Below are 9,234 nucleotides of genomic sequence, written 5' to 3' on the forward strand. Positions count from 1 at the left end.
ACAGCCCTGTGAGGAGAGGCTGAGGGAGCTGGGCTTGCTTAGCCTGGAGAAGAGGAGGCTCAGGGGAGACCTTCTTGCTGTCTCCAACTCCCTGAAGGGAGGTTGTAGCCAGGTGGGGGTTGGTCTCTTCTGCCAGGCAGCCAGCACCAGAACAAGAGGACACAGTCTCAAGCTGTGCCAGGGGAGGTTTAGGCTGGAGGTGAGGAGAAAGTTCTTGCCAGCAAGAGAGATTGGCCATTGGGATGTGCTGCCCAGGGAGGTGGTGGAGTCCCCATGCCTGGAGGTGTTTAGGAAGAGCCTGGCTGAGGCACTTGGTGCCATGGGTGATAGGTTGGACTTGATCTCAAAGGTCTATTCCTACCTGGTTGATTCTGTGTAATGGTCCAGCCCAGAAGGGACCTCCAAAGCTCATCCAGTGTGACCTCCCCTCAATCCGTAGGGACAGCTCCAGCTAGTCCAGATTGAGTCTTACCTTGAATATCTCCAGATCAGACTCGTGTTCACTCCTGGGGAGACAGAAGGGCTTTGGCACCACCTACTGAGGGACAGGAGTCTTCCAGAGGAGCTGCAAGCCTCCCTGGCTGACTGTTCTGACAGAGCCATGCAGATCTGACTCTCAAGAGCTGCAAGCTTCGTGTGTAGCTGAGCTTTATCCTTTCAAGCTAAGGCTTTCTATTGAAAAATGATCTACACTGAGTTTGGGTTTGTGAGCTGCTATTTCTGGTGAGCTGGAACAGCATCTGAAAGCCTTTAGCACAGCCTTGTGTGAGTAATGAAGTGTGTGGGTGAGGGAACACCAGGACCAACATCCTCTTTTCTTAGAGCCTCAGCAGATTCCTTGGCATGAAGCTCCAAGGGTGGCAGCTGCTCTGTCAGCCCCACTGAGGAGGAGGAGGAGGATGAGAACTCCAGAACCAGCAGCAGGCAGAGGAGGCCAGAAGGCTTTCAAAACAGGATTGGAGGTTGTAGCCAGGTGGGGGTTGGTCTCTTCTCCCAGGCAGCCAGCATCAGAACAAGAGGACACAGTCTCAAGTTGTGCCAGGGGAGGTTTAGGCTGGAGGTGAGGAGAAAGTTCTTCCCAGCAAGAGAGATTGGCCATTGGGATGTGCTGCCCAGGGAGGTGGTGGAGTCACCATCCCTGGAGGTGTTCAAGAAAGGCTTGGATGTGGCACTTGGTGCCATGGTTTAGTAACGAGGTCTGTGGTGACAGGTTGGACTCGATGATCTTTGAGGTCTCTTCCAACCTTGGTGATTTGGTGATTCTGTGAAGTGGGCTCAGCACACCTCTGGGAAACGCACTCAGCCATGATCAGGGGAGGAAAACTTTCAGCAGAAAACAATGTCCTGGTGAAGCACTTTGAGTGCCTGAAGCAACCAGGGACATCTCTGTGTAGGAATCAAATCAGTGGGAGAAACCAGACAGCTTCTGTGCTTTCCCAGCTCCCCAGCACACCTGACTCCAGAGAAGCACTTTGGGGGGGAGTTGAAAACAGAGCCCGTTTAGTTTTTGGCTGCTTCTGCTTCTGCCAGGCTGGGAGGGACAGCTGGGAGAGCTGTGGTTGAAGCAAACCCATGTGAGTGAGTGGTGGTTTGTATTGCCCAAGGGGCTCCTCCTGACTTGCATCAGAGATGGGAGAACAATAGTGGAGGCTGAGTCCCTGGTGCCTCTTTGGGGGTTTGCTCTTGGGTTTTGTTTTGAATGAAACCAAGAACAGTTGGTGGGGATCTGAGCCTGAGATCACAGATTTCAGCTGAGCTTTAGTAGGGCCTTTGAGCTGGAAGAACTACACACACAAAATAATTGTTCTGGGGTGAAAAATAAAAGGCGGGGGGGGGGGGGGGGAAGGGTGGAATTAAGGAGGAACATTTTCATTCCTTTCTCATCCTCTGCACCACATTGGCCTGGGACTGAAAATAGACTGAGCAGGACACAACCTCCAACAAGCTGTGGGCCAGAATTTTGCTGTGAGAGAGGGGGAAAAAGCTCTGGAAAGGCCAAAGGAAGCACCTTCAAGCTTCTGTTTTGAAAGAAGAGAATAGAATTAACCAGGTTAGAAAAGACCTTTGAGATGATTGAGTCCAACCTCTCCTCCAACACCATCTCATCAACTGAAGCAAAGCACCTGGGCAGCAGCCAAAGACTCACTGCTAGCAGAGCCACAGAGGTGATGCTGGCACTCTGCTTTGCTCTGCTGAGAGGAGACCTCACCTGGAGCCCTGAGGGAAGGGACTTGGGGGTGTCAAAGAGAAGTGCAGTATTTTGGCATTAGGAATAAAGTTATTTTACAGAGAAAGCTGCCCCAGAGCTTCCGGACTACCTGAGCTGTGGCTGAAATATTTCTTGCAACCAGGGTCTGTGGTTCAGGGAGAGTCAGGGTGGGAAAAAAAAGGTGCAGGAGGCTCCTTCCTTGCCTGCCCTGCTGCCTCTGCTCAGCAGGGGTGAGGAGCCTGAGCAGTGGGTGATGGGGGGGACAGTCACTTGCCCCACAGCTGCTCTTTGGGCATTGCCCAGAATGGTTTGGGTTGGAAGGGACCTCCAGAGATCATCCACTGCAAGCCCCTGCAGAAAAGGCCCTGGGGCTGCTGGTGGGGGAGAAGCTGGACAGGAGGCAGCAATGTGAGCCTGGGTTGCATCTGAAGCAGTGGGGCCAGAGCTGGAAAGAGGGGATCCTGCCCCTCTGCTCTGGGGAGACCTCAACAGAGGGAGGGAGGGAGGGGAGAAGAGGAAGGGGAGGAGAAGGGGAGCGAGGAAAGGAAGGGAGGAAGGGGAGGAGGGGAGGACAAGGGAAGCAAGGGGAGGGAGGAGGGAAGGAAGGAAGGAAGGAAGGAAGGAAAAGGAAGGAAAATGAAGGAAGGAGGGGAAGGGGAGGGGAAAAGTAGGGGGAGGGGAAGGGGAGGAATCCTGGCCAGGGCTGCTACATTGTGTGCAGTGGTGGGAGATGGCAATGGGCCAGACACAACCCATCCCAGGGCCTGGCTAGAAGGACTCAGCTGCCCTGCCTTCTACCCTTCTGTTGACTTCTCAGTCATGTTGACTTCCACAAGGACCTCACTGTAGGCTCACTTAGAGCCCTTCAGCCTCAGTACACTGTTTGGGCTCCTGCAGGGGGTTCAGTGAGTGTTGGGTGGGCAATGGAGCAGCAATGGGCAGTGGCAGCACAGAAGGCCAGGGCAGCTGGGCTGCATCCAAAGCAGTGTGGCCAGAGCTGGAGAGAGAGGATCCTGCCCCTCTGCTCTGCAGGACAGCTGCAGAGGAGCTGTTGCCAAAGGCCTGCAGGGACAGCACCAGGGGCAAGGGTTTGCAAGGAGAGCAGAGCAGATGGAGATTGGCTGTGAGGAACAAGTTCTGCCCCAGGAGGCTGCTTGCATGACTGCAACAGGTTGCCCAGGGAGGGAGCTGAGGCTCCATGGCTGGAGCTGTTGAAGGTGAGGCTGGAGAAGGCTGGTGAGCAAGCTGCTGTGGTGGAGGATGTCCCTGCTGGGTGCAGGGGGGTCGGGCTGGATGCCCTTTGGAGCTCCCTTCCACCCAAAGCCCTCTGGGATTCTATGAGCCCATGAACATGTCCCTTCCCCTGGGGCTCAGTCCCACCCTGGCCAGGGTGATGCATGGAGTGCACTGGAGCTGCTCACCCTCCCAGGCTGCAGGCAGCGCTGGGCCACAGCCAAAACCCAGCCCCACCGAGGCCCAGATCCATTTGCATTAATCAATGGGAGCCTGAAAATCAAAGCAGCACTGCTGGCAGCTCTGATTAAGAGCCTTCCATTGATCATAAAAAACCCTCACGCTCAGAATGAGTTGTTGAAGGGTGAAGAATTGAGAGAACAGCCAAATGAGTTGATTTATTGCAGAAGCAAGGGGGGAAAAAAAACCCCTATATTTCAAAAGGAAGAACACTCCAGGCTCTGGGGCAGGCCCTGAGCTCCTTTCAGGCAGCCTGGGGAAAACCACCACCCCAGGCTCCAACACCACTCCAGGCTCCAAGGCAAAGCCTGCACAGCAGGGCAGGCTGGACACAGTCCCCTGCTGCCTGAGCTGTGCCTTAGCCAGAACTGATGTGGAGGAATCACAGTGTGACACAGGTTGGAAGGGACTTCAGAGCTCAGCTCCTCCTCCACCATGCCCAGGGACACCTCTCAGCTGGACTCAGCCTCATCCAGCCTGGCCTTCAACACCCCCAGGCAGGAGGCAGCCACAGCCTCCCTGGGCAGCCTGGGCCAGAGTCTCACCAGCCTCACACTCAACAACTTCTGCCTCAGCTCCACTCTCATCCTTCTCTGCTGAAGAAACTTCTGATCCTCATTCTGACTGGAGAGGCTGTGGTGTAAATCAGCCTTGGCTGCCACCCTCTTCTGCAGGGGTAAAGAACCTTCCTGGCTTTTAGTGTTTGGAGGGGAGGGGAAAGGAGGGGAGGGGAAAGGAGGGGAGGGGAAAGGAGGGGAGGGGAAAGGAGGGGAGGGGAAAGGAGGGGAGGGGAAAGGAGGGGAGGGGAAAGGAGGGGAGGGGAAAGGAGGGGAGGGGAAAGGAGGGGAGGGGAAAGGAGGGGAGGGGAAAGGAGGGGAGGGGAAAGGAGGGGAGGGGAAAGGAGGGGAGGGGAAAGGAGGGAGGGGAAAGGAGGGGAGGGGGAAAGGAGGGGAGGGGGAAAGGAGGGGAGGGGAAAGGAGGGGAGGGGAAAGAGGGGAGGGGAAAGGAGGGGAGGGGAAAGGAGGGGAGGGGAAAGGAGGGGAGGGGAAAGGAGGGGGAGGGGAAAGGAGGGGAGGGGAAAGGAGGGGGAGGGGAAAGGAGGGGAGGGGAAGGGAGGGGAGGGGAAGGGAGGGGAGGGGAAGGGAGGGGAGGGGAAGGGAGGGGAGGGGATTTCCACAAAGAGTTGGTTCCAGTGTCATCCAACCCCAGGCAGTGCCACAGGCTGGGGACAGAGTGGCTGGAGAGCAGTCCAGACAGTGAGGGACCCAGGAGTACGGGTGTCCAAGAAGGCCAAGGGCATCCTGGTCTGCATCAGGAAGAGTGTGGCCAGCAGGAGCAGGGAAGTCATTGTGCCCTGTGCTCAGCACTGCTGAGGCCACACCTTGAGTCCTGTGTCCAGTTCTGGGCCCCTCAGTTTAGGAAAGATGTTGAGCTGCTGGAAGGTGTCCAGAGAAGGGCAAGAAAGCTGGGGAGGGGGTCTGGAGCACAGCCCTGTGAGGAGAGGCTGAGGGAGCTGTGGGTTGCTTAGCCTGGAGAAGAGGAGGCTCAGGGGAGACCTTCTTGCTCTCTGCAACTCCCTGAAGGGAGGTTGTAGCCAGGTGGGGGTTGGTCTCTTCTGCCAGGCACCCAGCACCAGAACAAGAGGACACAGTCTCAAGCTGTGCCAGGGAGGTTTAGGCTGGATGTTAGGAAGAAGTTCTTCCCAGACAGAGAGATTGGCCATTGGGATGTGCTGCCCAGGGAGGTGTTGGAGTCCCCATCACTGGAGGTGATTAGGAAGAGCCTGGATGAGGCACTTGGTGCCATGGTTTAGTTGATTAGATGGTGCTGGGTGATAGGTTGGACTTAATGATCTCGAAGGTCTTTTCCACCCTGGTTAATTCTATTCTATTCTTTGTGTCTCTGACAGTCAGCTCCCTCACAGCCTTCCTCCACACCCCACCCCAGCCAGAGCAGCTGCAGGGTGCTCTGCCCCCCAACACTGAGCCTGCATCCCCCTTGCCCAGACCCCATGGGAGCAGGGGAGCTCTGCAGGGCTCTCAGCTCAGCTCCCCAGGCCCCGTGGAGCTGCTCTGTTTGTCAGCCTGGAGGGGCTTGGGATGAGGCCAATAAAACCCAGGCCAAGCCCTTCCAGCACATCATGGGTTGGTGTGCAGCACCTGGAGGACACCTCTGGGACCCCTTTACCATTGCCAAAGTGGGGAGGGAGGATTAAAAGTGAGGGGGGAGGGAAAGACTTTGTTTCTTGCCTGCATTTTTGGAACCTGAGAAGACTGCTGAGGACTTTCTCAAGCTTGAGTTGATTAGCAGTTAATGAGGTGTGTCCTGAAGGGGAAAACAAAAAGAGGGGAGATTAAATACTGCCCTGCTATGGCGCAGGTCGTTTCAAGCTGGAGGTTTGCAATCGTTTTCCCTGCTGTTTCATGGAAGGCTTAGGTCCTTGCTCAGCTCTTGGGCACACAGCTGCTCACCATTCCCAACACTCACTCGGGGCACAGGGAACTTAAACAAGCAGGGAGGCATTAAAGCACACAGCCATGTGTGTGGTGGACCTCTCAGGCAGCACTGCTGGAAGCCAAGGACCCCGTGGGAAGGGGGTTGCTGCTTTGGCAACCCACAGATCCGTGCTCAAGAGGTGCTGGTTCAGCCCAGTGCCTTCCCAGTCCCTGCATCAACCATGCAGGGCAGCTTAGGCATTGCTCCTTCCACCCTGGCAACCAGGCTGCAGCCAAGCTCAGCCTCTCTGCTTGGCACCTCAGCCATGGCTGTTCAGCATGGAGAAGGGGAGGCTCTGAGGAGACCTAAGAGAAGCCTTCCAGTACCTGAAGGGGCTACAAGGAGGCTCCAGGGAGACCTAAGAGAAGCCTTCCAGTAGCTGAAGGGGTTACAAGGAGGCTCCAGGGAGACCTAAGAACAGCCTTACAGTATCCAAAGGGGGCTACAAGAAGGATGGAGAGGGACTGTTTGCAAAGGCCTGCAGGGACAGGATGAGAGGCAATGACTTCAAACTAGAGCAGAGCAGATTGAGATTGGGTGTTAGGAACAACTTCTGCGCCAGGAGGGTGGTGGAGCACTGGAACAGGTTGCCAGGGATGTGGTTGGAGCCCCATCCCTGGAGTTATTCGAGGTCAGGCTCTTGGCAGCCTTCTCTAGTGGAAGATGTCCCTGCTGACTGCAGAGGAGCTTGGACTGGATGCCCTTTGGATGTCCCTTCCAACCCAAACCATTCTCCGATTCTCTCTTGGCTCCTCTCAGCTGGACTTGCCTTATGCTTGCTTTTGAAGCACTGCACAGCCCTGCCCTGTCCCCTCCAAGAAGTGTTTCTGAGTTCTCTTGCCCACCTGTGGCCTCCACCTTGCAGTCATGTCCCAACTCAGCTGCCTGGATGTCATCCTGGCAGCGTTTCTGCTGCACTCTTTGGACGTGGTGCAGCTCTCCTGGGGGAAGCTACCACCCTCTTACCACTAACCTGGTTTGATGACTTCCCTATCTGCAGCCCTGCTCCTGCAAAGCTTTCTCCAGGGAAGCCCAACCATCAGTTTGAAGGGGGATAAAAGAATTATGAAGGAAAGAAAGGGGAAGAAGAAGAATCAAAGAATCCAGCCCTCTGGCTCAGCCATGCAGCCCCACACAACACCCCAACAGAGACTGCAGTGAGACCACAGCTCTGTGTCCAGGTCTGGAGCCTCTGTACCAGGAAGGGTCTGGAGGTGCTGGAAGGTGTCCAGAGAAGGGCCACGAGGATGAGCAGAGGGCTGGAGCTGCTCTGCTGGGAGGACAGGCTGAGAGAGTTGGGGTTGTGCAGTCTGGAGAGGAGAAGGCTCCCAGGAGACCTTCTTGTGGTCTTCCTGGATCTGAAGGGGGCTCCAAGAAAGCTGGGGAGGGACTTTTGAGGGGGGTCAGGGAGTGATAGGACTGGGGGGGATGGAGTAAAAGTAAAAGTGGGGAGATTGAGCTTGGATGTGAGGGAGAAATTGTTGGCCATGAGGGTGGTGAGAGCCTGGCAGAGGTTGCACAGGGAGGTGGTGGAAGCCTCCTGCCTGGAGGTGTTTGCATCCAGGCTGGCTGTGGCTGTGAGCAACCTGCTGTAGTGTGAGGTGTCCCTGGCCATGGCAGGGGGGTTGGAACTGGTTGCTCCTTGGGGTCCCTTCCAGCCCTGACACTTCTGTGATTCTGTCTACACATGGTCAGGAATGTGGGGAAAGCAAACTCAGTGCAAGCATTAAAGAGGGAACCAAAGCAGGAGGAGTCCTGAGCAAACCAGGTGGGAGCCTGGGAGGAGGGGCTGGGTGGTCAAGTGGTGTTTTGAAGACAAATGCTTCCAAGCATTCTGTGATTATCTTCAAGGACCCTTCCAACCTAAACCATTCTATGAACCTGTGCAGTGTGGCTCAACCTGGAGCTCTCTGCTAATCCTGGGGAGGGAAAGCTTGGATGCATGCATTGCAAGACAGCAATCTGGGTTGTGTTTGAGCACTGCTTTTCTGTCAGACTCTAAAGGGCCACGTTCCTGCTCGCTGCTGGACTGCTTCTGCTGTCCATCCAGACTAACAAATAGCTGAACTACAATAAAAAACCACCCCAAAACACTCTTTCTCTGGCATCTGGAACAAAGTGTCTTAAGCAAAATCATGTGTTTGAATCTCTACCCAGACAGAGGCCTTACAAGAGCAGGTCTGGGAATGTCTCCTGCAGTCAGACACACATTGCAAGCCCTGCACTTTGAAGCAGAGTACTTGGGCTTAGCACTTGGATCGCTTGGTCCATAAAGAAGAAGCTGTAGATATTCACAAACACAGCCCTGGAAGCACTCAGGCAGCAAAGTTTGCATCCAGAGAGCTCTGCCTTGAGACCTGGGGAGGGGACACTGAGGTTCTCCTCCCCCTCTGAGACCTCACCTGGAATACTTCATCCAGGTCTGGGCTCCCCAGTTCAGGAGGGACAGGGATCTGCTGGAGAGAGTCCAAGGGAGGGCTGCAAGGATGCTGAAGGGACTGGAGACTGCCTGCTGAGGAGAGGCTGAGAGCCCTGGGGGTGGTTAGTCTGGGGAGGAGAAGGCTGAGAGGGGATCTGATCAATGTCTATCAATAGCTGAGGGCTGGGGGGCAGGAGGGAGGGGACAGGGACAGGCTCTGCTCAGCTGCACCCTGGGATAGGCCAAGGGGCAATGGAGATAAACTCCAGCACAGGAGGTTCCAGCTCAACATGAGGAGGAACTTCTTCCCTGTGAGGCTGCCAGAGCCCTGGAGCAGGCTGCCCAGAGAGGTTGTGGAGTCTCCTTCCCTGGAGCCTTTCCATCCCTGTCTGGATGTGTTGCTGTGTGACCTGTGCTGGATTCTATGCTCCTGCTCTGGCAGGGGGTTGGACTGGAAGCTCTCCAGAGGTCCCTCCCAACCCCTCACCTCCTGTGATTTTTTTTTTCCCTTCTGGCTTATAAAGTGGTTCATCATTTACCACTGATCTGCTGCGAACTTTATTGATGGGCTGAGAGCTGTGCCCGAGGTTATGATGGGATATCCAAACTGAGGGTGGGCAGGGGGCTGACAGTGGAG

This window comes from Melanerpes formicivorus, unplaced genomic scaffold (assembly GCF_026170545.1).
Source record: "Melanerpes formicivorus ecotype bairdi unplaced genomic scaffold, bMelFor1.0.p_v2 SCAF_11, whole genome shotgun sequence".
Lineage (NCBI taxonomy): Eukaryota > Metazoa > Chordata > Aves > Piciformes > Picidae > Melanerpes > Melanerpes formicivorus.